Here is a 15,555-nt window from a genome sequence, read left to right as displayed (position 1 = left end):
AGCCTGGCAAGAAGAGGTGCATTTCTTGGGGCCAGACCTTGGAGATGAGGAGTCCAGCCCTATAGTGTGTTTCAGAGCCAACTCCTGCTTGCTGTTCGCTCTCTGTTATGGATGCATAATGATGTGAGCCAGCTTCCTCTACCATGATGAAGCTTCCCCTTGAAACCTTAAGCCTGGAATAAAACTTTTCCTCCCATAAACTTCTTATGCTTGAATGATTTGTCCCAGCAACAAGACACTAGCATTATCTTATAGCATTTATCTTATCTATTTGCTATAAGCAGCCATAGAAATACTTTAAGATATATATATATATATATATTTCATTTATATATATATATATTTCATGCCATTCTTCTTCATGGAATTGCCAGTTATTTTATAACTTGTTCCAGGTAAAAGGCAGTTAATCACAATGGACTTCAGAGTCCTAAGGATTTTATTTCCAGTATGTCTCTGGCCTTATCAGCTTCTTCTCTCCCTGCTTAGTTTTTCCAGCAGCATGCAAAATGTGTTCCCTCTTTAGGGTTGCACCTACTCTTTTCTCTCCCTGACATTCAGTTTTCCTCACATACCTAAGTAGCTCTCTTTTTCACCCCTTTTTGATTTTTATTCATTTAAATACCCCTGCTCTACTCTGTATATAACATTCCAACTCCCTACCTCTTTGCTTCCTTTAACACTCCCTACTGACTCTCTATGGTTTTGCTTTATAGTGCTTATTTTTTCTTAGTTATTTTTACCATTATATGTTCCAACCATCTAAAACATAAGTTGTATGGGAAATCTTTGCTATTTTCTTCACTGCAGAATCCCCAGGTCCTATAGCAGTACCTGGCCTATAGCAAGCCTTTAATAACTATCTGCTGAATTAAGTACATATTCCACTTATAATTACATGCACCTGGACAAACACTGAAGTAATAGATGTGCTGACTGTGAGTCACAGTGCCATGCAATAAGATAAATGCCAGTGTAGAAATTGCCCTACATGATATTAATCCCTTCATTTATAGAAATATAAGCATTTAGGTGCAGAAAGGTAATTTTTACCCCTCCTATATTTCTGGAAGAAGCATGAAACAAGCCAGAACCTGCTTATGTTTGTGTGGGTTCCACAGAGCCAGCCTTAGCATGAACCCTACAGGCTACTTGAAAGGAAATGGATCCTTTGTGAACTCAGATGAGAGGAATTGCCATCACTTGCAGTTCTGTCAAAAAATCAAGTTTTATGATAAAATATGAAGGACAGAAATATGAAGCAAAATACAAAATAATATTCTATAGCCCAAGCAAAATGCAGGCAGAAAAGAAGTCTGAACAAGGCCAATGGGTGTGGAAGAAGAGCAGTGGGAAAAGCAATTCCCAAATATTGAACATCTCTGGCAATTAGTTCATTTTATGACTTTATCAAATCTACCAGATTCCTAAAAACAAAACACTTCTTTTCCTCCTCTGTATTTCAGAATATAGCCTTTGAAATGGCTCACATAAGTCATTGATCCAACTGTAAGGTTAAAGTATTCAGCTCAGTCTGAAAAAAAATATTGATTCAGAATACTGTCACCTGTGTTTGTTCTAATTTTCTAAATTGTTCTTAGGGACTATAAAGTTCTAGAATTATCTATAGCTATAAAAGTTTCAGATGTGATCAAGAAAAAAAAATTAGAGGAAGTGGATGCTGCTAAGAAGTAAATTTTTGCAGTCCTGTTTCCAAAGTTGTGTCCCAGTCTTCTAAATACTGAATAGTCATGCTGACTCCTTTCCATGAATCCATTTATGGAAAAAAAAATGGTTAAAATAAAATTCTGTAGTGTTTCCTAAGCCATTTATGATGTGTGCCAATCATGATACACCATAAATATAAAATAGGCTACATTTCTCAAATTTACTTTCTTTACCATTTTACCTGCCAATCAAAATGAATTATTTAGAATGAGTATTGGAGGAAGAATTGTAAACAATATCCCATGGTAATTCCCTCCCTCCCCCCACCACCACTTTTCCCTTTGTAATTACATTCTTCAGCATATCCCCCCCCCCCCACCAATCAGGCTCTCTTTTACTTTGATGTCATGATCTTTTCCTCCTATTACAATGGTCTTCTGTAGGTAGTGTCGGCACTATGAGGTCATGGATATCAAGGCCATTTTGTGTCTGGAAGAGTGTGTTGTAAGGAGTCCTACCCTTCCTTGGCTCTTACATTCTTTCTTCCACCTCATCTGCAATGGACCCTGAGCCTTGGAAGGTATGATAGAGATACTGAAGTGCTGAGCACTCCACTGTCACTTCTTTTCAGCACCATGGTGCCTTCTGAGTCATCCCAAGTTTGTTGCCATCTGAAAAGAGAAGATTCTCTAACCAAAAGTGAGAGTAGCATTAATATATGAGTATGAACATTAAGAGAAATACTTACTGAGCAGTTTGGTGAGCATAGTATATACGTTTAGCCCAACAGCAGCAGACATTACACCCCTAGGGCTCATGACTATCCCTGTTGTAGGTTTTCAGTATCAGGGATGTATTCCCACCTCCAGTGTGGGCCTCCAGTCAAATTAGATGGTGGTTGGTTTCCCCCATAACAGACATGCCACTATTGCACCATTGGCTCATTTTGTCTGGATGGCCAAATATAAGGCTTGCAGAGTCCACTGTTGAGTATCTTCACTGGTGCTTTCTCTCTTGTGCATTCAACTTCTCACAACATGGCTTTTTCCAACTTTCTGTCAGCTACCCTATGTGGAGGAGGTTTTCAGCTCAGCTCTAGCAGGATTTCTCAGTAACCTTGCAGCCCAAGTACGTGAAGTCTTCAGCAATAGGGTCTTTCCATCTATTCTTGGTGGGAAACCAAGAGCCTTGGCCATGACCTGTAAAGTTTTGCAGATATCAGGGACCTCCCTGGCCAACAACTCAGTGGAAGGTATCCCATCCCTGGCAATGAAAAATTTCTAGTAACAATCTATTGCTCCTGAGTGTTCCATTGTCCAAAAAATTAGGTTTCCATATGACTTATCTATATCCTTTTAGATTTTGATTAGTCCTCCCTCCACCTTTACTTAATTTCTTCCCCTGACCTCACTTAGGGCTTTTCACCCCATTAATCTGTTCTGCTGCTTATATACATATAATACCATCCTATTAAGATCCCCCCCCCATCCATATCTATTCCCTTTCTAGCTAACTGGCCTCTGCTACTGAGTTTACCTCCTACTCACATAGAAGTCCAATCATTTGTAGCTAGGATCCACATAGGAGAGAGGACATGTGACATTTGGCTTTCTGGGTCTGGGTTAACTCAGTTAGTATAATCTTTACCAGATCCATTTATTTTCCTGAAATTTTCATAACTTCATTTTTCTTATTACTATTATATAATCACTTAGTGACATAAGGATGTTTCTAGTATCTTGCATTATATATAACATTGAAAAAGTTGAAGTTTTGTGGCAAGATATTATTAGTCTAATACTTGTGTGCTGGCTACTTCTAATTATTGCATCATTAATGCACCCCAGAAGAAAGTGATCCTTTAACCAAAGGAAGACTTTTCACAAGATGCTCTTTTAGATAGCTAGTACCTGAAACGGGTACTATTTTACAATGCTTAGACCTTCCTGACACATCACAAAGCAATCATCCTTTCAATTATCCATAAGCCCAGCTCTGGTTTTGTCTCTCCAGAGTTTTGGATTTTTTTTATTGTTGTTTTATATTGTTATTTTTGGTGTATAGTGTTTTGTTTTATCTTGTTTTGTTTTACAATCTCTCCTATTTTCACCAGCAATCAAGACTTCTTTAGTAAGATTTATAAAGGATGAGAAATTTGAATATGAATATTTGTTTCCTGGGTTAGGCAAAGGAGCAAATGTTTTCTTTTACTGTGGTTAGGTGCATAGTGTTTTTTTTTTTTTTTTTTTTTGTCGTTTGTTTTCCTTTCTTTATGAAAGCTTTATGTAAGTGTTTCTTTACTTTCTTCTTTTAGAAGAAACTTACATGTATTCTGTGTTATATCTATAGATATTCTATCTTTATAGGTCTGACTCAGTCTCTCTGTCACTGTTTCTTATTTTTAACCAAATTGCAAGAGATGTAGAAGTTTCTGGTCTAGAGTTCACACCTATAGATCTGTTAGCCAGAGCCATACTTTCTGTCTAGAAAATCTGAGCTTCAGTACTGAGGTATTATTCAAGCAACAGTAGAATTGGATAAACCTCAAATTATTGCTCATAGAAAATTTCATATGCAGTCTTTCTACATGATATACTAATATTTCCCTCTATTGAAAAGGTACCCATGGCAAGCAGCCCAGAAACTATAACTTGAAGTCAGTGGATGTGATAGTTGGCTGGTTTGAGCTACAGCTGATTTCTCACAGATATCCATACCAGATTCCAGTGCTTGCTGTCTGCCTGTAGTGACATTCACCTCTGTTGGTACCTAGAATGGAGGTTTAAGATAATGATTCCTGCTGGGCATGGTGGCACACACCTTTAATCCCAGCACTCAGGAGGCAGAGGTAGGAGGATCACCGTGAGTTTGAAGTCACCCTGAGACAACACAGTGGTGAAGTCAGCCTGAGCTAGAGTGAGACCCTACCTAAGGGGAAAAAAAAAGGATTATATAAGTAATAAAAGTCACACAGTAAATTCTCTTCTGTACTAATGGAATCCCAATTCCAATTTCAACAATATTATTTTGTTTCCATGGGAGCACATAAAAGATTATGTTGACATCTAGCTAGCTATCTAACTACACTTTCTAGACTAGTACACACCCATTATTTTCTCTCTCAACCAAATACTGTACATACGTGTGTGTGTGTGTGTGTGTGTGTGTGTGTGTGTGTGTTTGTGTGTGGTGTTTATATCACAAAGTCTTTTACTGGGAGGAAATTGTGTAAATTATATTTATTACATAAGTAAATTGCCAGTGACCCCATTTCCTCAAAGAAATTCTCTTAAGCTTATGGGCTAATGCCTGAATATTTTGCAAACATCTTTAAACTATTAGCTATCATTTATACCTTAGTAATGATGAAACGGAAATGAAAATGGAGGGGGAGAAACAAGATTAGAGAAAAAACATCAAGACAACAAAATTGAGAGATGAAGGAAGACAGGGGAAGAGCTTTGTCTCTACCTTTTGGGTAGCAATGATTGACCCTTGTAATAAGTATGCTAAATAAAACAGAAGAAAAACCTTGCAAATTTTTTATACACAAACAGCTTTTACATACAGCATGTCGATAATTGAAATTTATTTTTAAAAAACTTTAAAAGTTAGAATAATTTATACTATCAAATGGGACAGATGTTCCAACAAAGAGTTACTGAATTCACCAAAGACTTTTCTTATTTTTGAAGATACACCTGGCCACATAGCCACAGAAATAAATAAAATACAACAGAGGAAATCAGTGCATGACATACAGGAATCCCAATGGCAATGGATAAGAGAGACTTTGCTCTGTCCTATTTGGTAGTATCTACTGTGGATTGCAGAAGAGTTGTCTGGCTTTACTTCCCTAACCCTCCTTGTCCATGGCCATAGAGGCAATGGAAGATCAGTGCTACAGGCAGAAAATATGTATCAATAGGCTGATGAATGCTGTTACTGACTTTTTAGACTATGCTTACCTAAAGTTGCTTGTCATTAAGAAAAGAAATTACCTGTTAAAGTTTTAATTTTCATGTTACTTGATTATTTTTTTTCAAACTTAATATACCAAAAAATTTAAGCCACCAAGCACATTTTAGAGGCACATAGAAACTACCAAGAGAAAAGAAAATTAGTTGAGACTGTAAATTGAGGCAATTTTTGTAAGTTTTTTTTTCTTGTTTTGTGTTTTATAAGTATTTAAGAGAATATACTATATGTCTTTTCTATGGTATAAAAGTAAAGTAAGTTAAAATTGAATACACACAGAGGCTCAGCTCTCAGAAATTCTTTGACCATGCTATAAATCCCTTTAAGTATCATTTTCCAATAAAATATCCAAAGAACTTTAAATAAGTAGTTCTAGCAGACACCAATTTCATGTATTAAAAAAAAAAATTTACACTTGCTCCAAGGTGCTATTCAATTCATGTTAGTAGGCTCTATTATATCTTTAAAAACTATATTATCTTTTGAATCTCAATTTGTCTCTCTTCAAATCTATTTGGCTGATGTTAAAGGTGAAACTTGATATAAACCAATGAAGCATGGAATCAGAAAAATTAAAAATGTAGGATCTACCCTTTCCAACCTAGAAAGAAGCTAATAAAAGTGATTTTGCTGTACTATTCCCTTATTCTCCTTTCCCATTGAAAAGTGTCCCAGATTGGAAACCCTCCAGCTATCAATAATAATATCCACACCATAATGTGTATGTGACTAGACTCAATGGCATTTTAATTGATGGAATCAAAACAAAAGAATCAACTTATAAAAGAGCATATTTACAGAGCCAGGCATGGTGGCATACACTTTTAATTCCAGCACTCGGGAGTCAGAGGTAGGATGGTTGTCATGAGTTCAAGGCCACCCTGTGACTACATAGTGAATTCCAAGACCGCCTGGGTTAGAGTGAGACCTTCCCTCAAAAACCCAAAATAAATAAATAAATAGCACATTTATAAAATAAAATGCAAATTCTAAAGGGAACATAACTTTCAGTGTCAACTTTAACTTCTGAAATGAAAACAAAATAGTCCCTAAACAATAAGATAATTTCTTGTCATCCCCCAAATTTTTTTGGTGTTTCTTCTCAAATTATCAAATATAATTTCTTTAATGACTATTAATACTTATTCCCTTTAAAACCAAATGACCTCTAATGTCTAAATGAGATTCATTAGCCACATTTAATACTTAGAAATATGTAGAAATATTCATTGTTATCCTTCACATTTACTGATATTTAAACTTTTTTCAAGTATCTTCTAGCTATGTATGAGAGCTTGGACATTTTAATATAATGTATACACTGTCTACTCTGAGTTATAATTTAGGTTTTATCACAACAGTGCGGGAGCTGTTTGTGTCTGCAGCTTGATTTCACCCTGTGGTTTATGCTGTGAAGTGTGAGGGAGATAGACAGTGCTGTGCCAATCAGTTTCAGCCTGTTAAAGCTCAGAGAGCAAGGCAGAGATAAAGTGATGGAAGGTTGATAGTTGAAGATGATTTACAAGTAGGCATCATAGATTCTAAGACTTCAGGATCTGTCCAGAGGGCAGTAAAAGGAAGACACACCTCCATTTGCAGTTTTTCATATGACCTTCAATGACAAGGGAAGGTCTAAAACAGAGATGCCCCTTTCAGAGGTGAGGATTGAAAAAGCAGTGAGCAAGTGGTTAACTTTGTAGAGCTTTCATTAAGATTGAGAGGAAATGCCCAATTTATTTTTTTCTTCCTCCTAATCTTTTAATCCTGCCACAGCAAGTATAACAATGTTTCTTAGATATTTAATGTGTTCCAGATCCTATGCAAAGTTTTCCATTCACCATCACATGTAATTCAAGTAATAGCAGATTATGTTGGAATACCTATGAAGTAGCTGCTTTTCATTCTGTTTAACAAAGGCAAATAATGAGGCTCATATGGACTCAGAAAGATCAAGGGTGGGCTGGTATTTGAACATGTATGAACTCAGGAGTTCCTGAAGCATTAGTACCATATTACCTGCAGAAATTTCAAGGTCTAAGTGCTGACTTCCCTGAGAATTCAAGGAATAATGAGGCTGCATTGAAAAATCAGAACTTTGGCCAATCCTTATTCGGAACTATTTTTAAAACTACCTTTCACAATTTACTCCCAAAGCCTTCCAGCCTGTTTCTAGTCATATATGTGCTCACAGGAACCAGCTTTGACACAGCTGTCTGTAATTTCACCTAAACCACATCACAGTGGAGAAAAAAAATCTCATCAGAAGATAAAAGAAGACATTTTTCAGGGTGAAGTAAGAAATGAACATTTAGGTGCAGCTGTAACTTTCCATGATATTTTAAGGGTTATCTAAGACTTGGGAAATGCTGAATTGTTCATAAGGCTTGAAAGGGACTAAGAATCATGGTGCTAAATTCTCTGGGGGAAGGGGGAAGTAGTATGAAGTTAGCTCCATGTCTGAAGTCATGTGGGAATAGAATATTGAGAGGAGAAAAGGGTAGAGATGCTTCTGAGATATGAAATGATTGAATATCCATATGAGGCACAGACTATTGATACTATCTTTACAATGATGATTGATGCCTTGCGTGTAAAGAAAGCTAAGGACCTCTGACCACAGCCAACCATTTTCAAGAGGTATTCATGGTGGTATACTGAGCAGATCCCAAATATTCCCAAGTTGTAATTTTCTCCAATAAGGAGTTCATTAAAAACATGCAACTTTTAGTTTTAGGGGAAGATTAAGGGAAAAAAAGTTTATGCATAAATGTCATGTAAATTTTAAAGTTACTCCAATATTTTACTAAAAATTAAGCCATGAACCCTTTATTTTCACCCATTTGATAAGAATCCAAACGTTTAAATATGGATTATTTCTCTATGACTATATAACTCCTAATGGACAAGATATGTGCTTTATCTAAACAGCTAAAATTCAGTGTGAAAACTACTAATATAGACATATAAACAAAGTATTCAAAAGCTATGAAAATCAGAGGCACAACTAATTAAGGACAAAAAGATGTTATCAAAGAAGCCTTAAATAGGACTGTTATATTAACTGTGTTCTCAAAGCTATAGCAGTTTTTCATGGGCTGGAGAGATGGCTTAGCGGTTAAGTTCTTGCCTGTGAAGCCTAAGGACCCATGTTCAAGGCTCGATTCTCCAGGACCCACATTAGCCAGATGCCCAAGGGGATGCACGCATCTGGAGTTCGTTTGCAGTGGCTGGAGGCCCTGGCGCACACAGTCTCTCTCTCTCTCTCTCTCTCTCTCTCTCTCTCTCTCTGTCTCTGCCTCTTTCTGTCTGTGTTACTCTCAAATAAATAACTAAAAAAAGTTTTAAAAAGGAAAAAAGCAATAGCAGTTTTTCAGGAAGAGGTAGGCTAGGTGGAAGACATTTTGAGAGCATGGGTATAATAGCAAAACCAAGTACTTGTTGTGACTGTACGGTGGAAGATAAATGAACGAATATGAGGAATTAATGAACTTAACAAGGTAGGTTGGCACAGTATGTGTGAAGAAAGATTTCAGTAGAGGACAAGAAAGAATTACTCAGTATGGCACAAGAAGGGGAAAGTAGGAGTATAAATGATATGTCCTCCCTGCTTTCATGTGTTTATCTCTTATCTGAGATCATAACCATGCGTACAAAGGAATGTTGGCTTCTTAACCTTTTCCTTCAGGAGGAGCAGTGCAGGTATTTCATATTGAGCAGCCTAAAGTTAGTGGGGCTTATGTAGACAATTCACAGACCAAACACTATGGAGATTATTTTTTTTTATTTATTTATTTGAGAGCAACAGACACAGAGAGAAAGACAGATAGAGGGAGAGAGAGAGAATGGGCACGCCAGGGCTTCCAGCCTCTGCAAACGAACTCCAGACGCGTGCGCCCCCTTGTGCATCTGGCTAACGTGGGACCTGGGGAACCGAGTCTCGAACCGGGGTCCTTAGGCTTCACAGGCAAGCACTTAACCGCTAAGCCATCTCTCCAGCCCTCTATGGAGATTCTTACTCCTGCATCTTAACAAGAGTGAACAGAACTTGTAATCATCCTTATCTTGAAGACCAAATAGAACTAATTCAGAATTTGCCTTAATGACTCACTTAGTGGACCGATAGTGTATCACTAGGTTGGAGTCCCTCTGAGATTATTTCTGAGGAGAAGATCCTATTTCATTGCCAATATATTCTAGAATTTTCCCTCATTAGTTAATTACACTTTATATTATTGATGATAATTTAATTGCATTTTCAGCTTCATGTACATTTAATATCTAAATTTATTTTCTTTTGTAATTTAATAATGGTATGAAGAATTAATAATTCATATCTGGATAAGTAATAGTATAAATTGACATAATTTAAGTTACTCAAATTTCATGACTTTTTGCCTTAGAAATATAATCTAATATCATGTGTATATTCCCCATGTGGCTTAATTAAGAATTATTAACAAGCTAGCCTTGATAAAACCTTTAGATTGCTAACAGTGACAGGAAATACATAGGGTAATTAGCATATTAATGTATTCATTTTATTTCAAAGACTATTTTTTGTAAAACATCTTCTATGTTTACCTGTTAATATATCAATTTGAATAACACCAAAAGGCAGAGGATTGCTTTGTTAGAGTAACCAGTTGGCCACAAAAAGGGAAAGTCTCTGGATGCATCATTTTCATGCTGTGCCCATATTCTGGAGTCTGACTTGGTTTTGCAGATGAGGCATTTTATTCATAGGTGCATAGATAGATGAGGGTTGAGTACTCTCTCCTGTATGATTGATACAATCTCTCATCAAAATTACATATTACTGTGGGTAACCAGAAATTAGCTTTGAAATATCTGGACTCAATCCAGAGTTTATTTTTTTTCTTTATTTTTATTTATTTATTTGAAAGTGACAGAGAAAGAGGGAGAGAGGGAGAGAGAGAGTGAGTGAGTGAGAGAGAGAGAATGCATGGGTGTGCCAGGGCCTCCAGCCACTGCAAATGAACTCCAGAAGCATGTGCCCCCTTGTGCAACTAGCTAACATTGGTCTTGGAAAATCAAGCCTTGAACTGAGGTCCTTAGACCTCACAGGCATGTGCTTAACCCCTAAGCCATCTCTCTAGCCCAGAGTTTCTTATAGATTCAAATGGGCAATGACTTTAGGCTTTGAAGCCTTACATGTCTATTTCAATGATGAGCACCCAAGTTTTAGCAGAACAGAAGGGCTGACATTAGTATGGGAAGTCTTTCTCCTACACACAATTGGAAAGGACACTTCTACCCTTTGTCATTGCAATATTTTTTCTTTCTTTTTTGTCATTGGTCAACCTATGGTCCACTTTCCTCAATTGACCAAACCATACATTTCATCATAGACCACAAGGCATTCTGCATATTTCATTGATTAAAGCTATATACATGTATATTTTTTGTAAGGTCTTACACTGTTGGCAATCACAATGGTCTGGAATCTGCATTGTAGCCTAAGCTGTTGTTGAACTTACAGCACTCTTCCTTTGTCATCCGCCTAAATTTTGGTGTTATAGATATGAACTACCATGTCTGAGGCATGAAGAATTAATTTAAAATGTATTTTTTGAGTTCTTTTCATAGAACAGAGGCCAAGATAAGTATACAACATGGTTGCTATCCTCTTAAGGATCATGGCTACTAGAAATTATAAACAGTGTTCAGACAGTCTGACAGGTATCCTGGTGTTAGTATACAGTGAAATAAGAAAAGCTAAGAGACACACATAATACAGACTTGAATTAGGTCATCTCTTTTATAAAAGTTATTAGCTAAACTAAAATACACAGGTTACAAAAGTTACATATGAGTACATATGCTTATTTGGAGCATGTTTATCTGTGTTATACATACACATGGGGGTAGAAATGCAGAGAAAGAACGGGGTGATATTTAGAAGAGGAATAAGCAACAATGAGAGTGGTATTCAATGAATTTAAAACAAGTTGTTTTCTTGCTAACCCATTATGTGTTGATCCCATAGTTTCTTAATCTTCCATAAAGGGACATTGTTTTTCATTACACTTTTATAATTAATGTAGGAATGAAGGCTTAAATTCTGAGTGAATTCTCACACCAACAAGCTGTCAGCCACAATAAGCCAAATTCTCTACTGAGCCATCTTTGGAATAGCTGAACAGAACCTGGTACAGGCATTTGCTCATTGTTCTGTTTCCCTTCAAATATTTTAGTGCATCCATATCGATGATTTACCATTGTAAGTATTTCACAGCCTTTATTGTATTAAAATTCTTAATTTTTATAATATAGATTTTCCTAATTTGGATCATTTACCTTAGCTTGGAAACTGTAAGGATTTAATAAAATTTTTGTGGACAATTTTTGATAACAACTGACACCTAATATTGCATTTAATTAAGATTTCTGACTCTATTTGAATGATGCTGCTCCCCCATACAATGCTTATTCAATATAACATGGCAAACACAGTATAAATTAGACCTTTAGTACATACAGACTATACTAAGTAAATCACTAAAACTTTTTCACTAGTTATATGCATAATGATAAAAAACATTATAATAACCATTCTATGGTCAAAAGGCTTTGGAATATGGAGACTGGTGATATAGCTCAGCAGTTAAAGCACTTTCTTGCAAAGCCTGATGTTGCAGAGTTCAATACTCAAGCCACCCACATAATCTGGATGCAAAAAATGTTGCATGCATCTCATAATTATTTCAGTGGCAAGAGGCTCTGTCATGATATCACACACACACACACACACACACACACACACACACACACACCTACAAATTTATTAATAAATAAGTCAAAAGCCGTGTGGCTTACCACTTGTAATGAGTGGTTTCTCTGGTCTGACCTGGGGCCCATCTCTCTATAAAGAAAAAGCTCAAGGGTATAGTGGGAAGATTTCTTTGTACTAAGTTTGATGGATGCTCGGGGATGGTAACAGATGGGGATTTATACCTACTGGGACTTGGTGAACTATGCCACTAGGATGGGAGATGTTGTAGGCTGGATGCTGTAACATAGGTCTTGAGGTACATGGAGAGGCTAGGAGGTGGGCCACTGGTGCGACTACTGAGGGTCACTGATGACGGGTATGGAAACAGCGTAGGCTGTCCTCTGAGGTGCATATTTCCAGCCATATGTGCATGTACTGTGTGTGGTTAGTATTCCCAAGAGAAAGAGTGAATGGATTACTGGGAACACTAGTAGGAATATAGTCTTGCTGTCTTTGATGCCCAAAGTTTCCATTACACTCTTGATGCCCAGATCCAAAGTGCTGAACCTGACTGAAGTTCAAAGGCTGCTGCTGGAATGATGATGTTAATTTTTGATGACGATTACCCATGGCAGAAGACTGGTTTGATCTTCCAGGGGCAGATTGTCCTTTTACTAATGGCTGGCATTTAGGATCTGTGTTGGCCATTTGCTGATTGGCTTTAATCCACTTTCTATTCCCATTAGTGGCACAACAGTGCAAACAGCTGGCTTGGCTTCAGAGTCAGCACACGTTACCAGTTTGGTGTCCTGACGAGTATCCTCTGCAAAATTGCTCTCTGCAAATGGACTGTCATGCCGGAAGAGTCAGATGTTGGAGAGCCATCCACAGTGTCACAGCCACGTTCTTGTTCATCATCTGACATACTGTTCAGTCTTTTGCAAGGAAATGGGCTAGACAGTCCTGAGCTGCTGGTGCTGGGGGTACTCTCTGGACTACTCAGGGAACATATTCAATCAACATGCAAAGTGCTCTGGCAAGCCTCACAATCTAGACTGCCTTTACATTCCCTGAGTGAATGTCTTGGTGATGTCTGTTCATCATCGGTGTCATTGTTAATAGTGATCACACTCTCTGCAGGACTTGGGGAGTTGGCGATGATGATGGTTTGCCCCTGTGTGTCTGAAACCAATGAATCAGAGTGCTGTCTTATAGATGCTTTACAACAGTTTCTTGCCTTTCCTTCTGAGCTATGATTGTCCTACTGTTCCACGCAACTTAGTTCCTCAACATCTTTCCCATTTATTACCTTTGGAGAAATAAATGTTGAATGTAGAATATTGGTATTCTGTAGTGAGTTACTCCTGTTCTGGCACAGATTATTTTTCTTGGTAGTGGCAGGCTGTGGCCAGACAACATGTGTGATGCCCACACTAATAGACCGAGGAGCTGATAAAGTTATTTGATTGGTTAGAAGAGGTTGTGGCATCACAGAGAAAAAGCTCAAGTGTAGCAGGCCTATCCCTAGAGTAACAGCTTCTTTTTTGGAGATGCACATTCTCCTTGACCTGAGGTAGATGAATTGCTTATCTTATTGTCATAGTCTGTGTATAACCCAGAACATCCAACAACCACTTTTTTTTTTTAAATTATTTATTTATTTATTTGAGAGCGACAGATACAGAGAGAAAGACAGATAAAGGGAGAGAGAGAGAATGGGTGCCCCAGGGCTTCCAGCCTCTGCAAATGAACTCCAGACGTGCGCGCCCCCTTGTGCATCTGGCTAACGTGGGACCTGGGGAACCGAGCCTCGAACTGGGGTCCTTAGGCTTCACAAGCAAGCGCTTAACCGCTAAGCCATCTCTCCAGCCCACAACAACCACTTATTTAAACCTCAATAAAAAGTAGGTAGTTTCCCCTTACGTTTTTTTTTTTTTTCTCCTGCTATATTTAACTTTACAATGTTTCACTCCCCTAGAGTTCAGCTATCTGCTGCATGGTATCAAATTCCCCAAGAAAAGAGAGAAAATAGCAGGTATAAATTCACTGAAGGAAAAGTGAGCTACTGCATCATTTCTAAGCTTAGATGAAACATATAAGGAAAAAGAAGTACAGATTTAGGAAGATTATTATTGATGTTTCTAATTCTCTCATAAGCACCAGCAATCCTAAAGCTCTCCATTCATGTGTTTTTATTTTTTGAGGCCAGCCAAACAAACTGCCTTTTCTTTTAAATGCGAGAGAGAGAGAGAGAGAGAGAGAGAGAGGGAAAGGGAGAGAATTGGTGCAATAGGGCCTCCAGACACTGCAGTTGAATTCCAAATGTATGTGCCCCCTTGTGTACATGTCTGGCCTTGTGTGTTTATTTCACTGTGTGTGAGACTTATGTGGGACCTGTAGAGTCAAACATGAGCCCATAGACTTCACAGGCAAGCACTTTAACTGCTAAGTCAGCTCTCTAGCCCTTATTTGTGTTTTTAAAAGGGGGACACTGTGATTCCTTAGTTGTCTTTAAAACTGAAATCAAATGTAGTATTGTGAAGGGGAAACTGTCCTTGCTGAATTAGAACCTTGAGACAGCACAATTTTAAAACTATTGAGCATGCAGGGGTTGAGTCTAATAGTTGGGGTCAAAGATAATAATTTCAAAAGTTTATATTTACATATACTGGACACAAGGAGTCAAATTCACAAATGCTCAAGAGTTCTGAATGCAGGTAAGCAATAGGCCATAGGCAAAAGGTAATGTTCAAACCGGTGCTCTTTTCTTAACATTAACTAGTCGAAAATGAAAATCATATGATGGTTCTACCAAGAACCAAAAAAAAAGGAAGATAACATAATGGAAAAAGTTGCAGGTTGCAGGGAATTTTTTACCTAAAGGAGATCATACCACTCCTCTCTGAACTCCTGAAACTCCCTTGTCTATACTTCCCTGGAAATGTCTCTTCAAAGCTATAACCTTGATGTTTCATTTATGGATTTCCTCTTCAGGGATTGATGTGTTTTTAGTCATAGAAATATATAACACATAATTCTAAATTGCTGTAGATCTGTGATGTTTAAAATGTAAATTGTTTTCTCCTTCGCAGGGTTCTGTCATGAATGCAGTGAGTTATATACCAAAAGTGCTCTAGTGCCTTTCAACCCCTCAGTTATTTGTCAGTTACAGTCAC

The 15,555-nt window shown here is 37.5% G+C and overlaps 1 protein-coding gene and 1 pseudogene across 4 annotated transcripts in view; one reads left to right on the top strand and one right to left on the bottom strand.

The window, feature by feature from the left end:
• Positions 1-15,555, top strand: part of Lingo2 (leucine rich repeat and Ig domain containing 2) — a 1,280,444-nt gene that overhangs the window by 1,025,239 nt on the left and 239,650 nt on the right. The gene's annotated exons all lie outside the window — the stretch shown is intronic.
• Positions 10,561-13,937, bottom strand: LOC101596905 (annotated as a pseudogene).

This window comes from Jaculus jaculus, chromosome 1 (assembly GCF_020740685.1).
Source record: "Jaculus jaculus isolate mJacJac1 chromosome 1, mJacJac1.mat.Y.cur, whole genome shotgun sequence".
In the NCBI taxonomy this organism is placed as follows: domain Eukaryota; kingdom Metazoa; phylum Chordata; class Mammalia; order Rodentia; family Dipodidae; genus Jaculus; species Jaculus jaculus.
The sequence above is the reverse complement of the archived record's forward strand: the minus strand, read 5'-3'. Positions and strand labels throughout refer to the sequence as shown.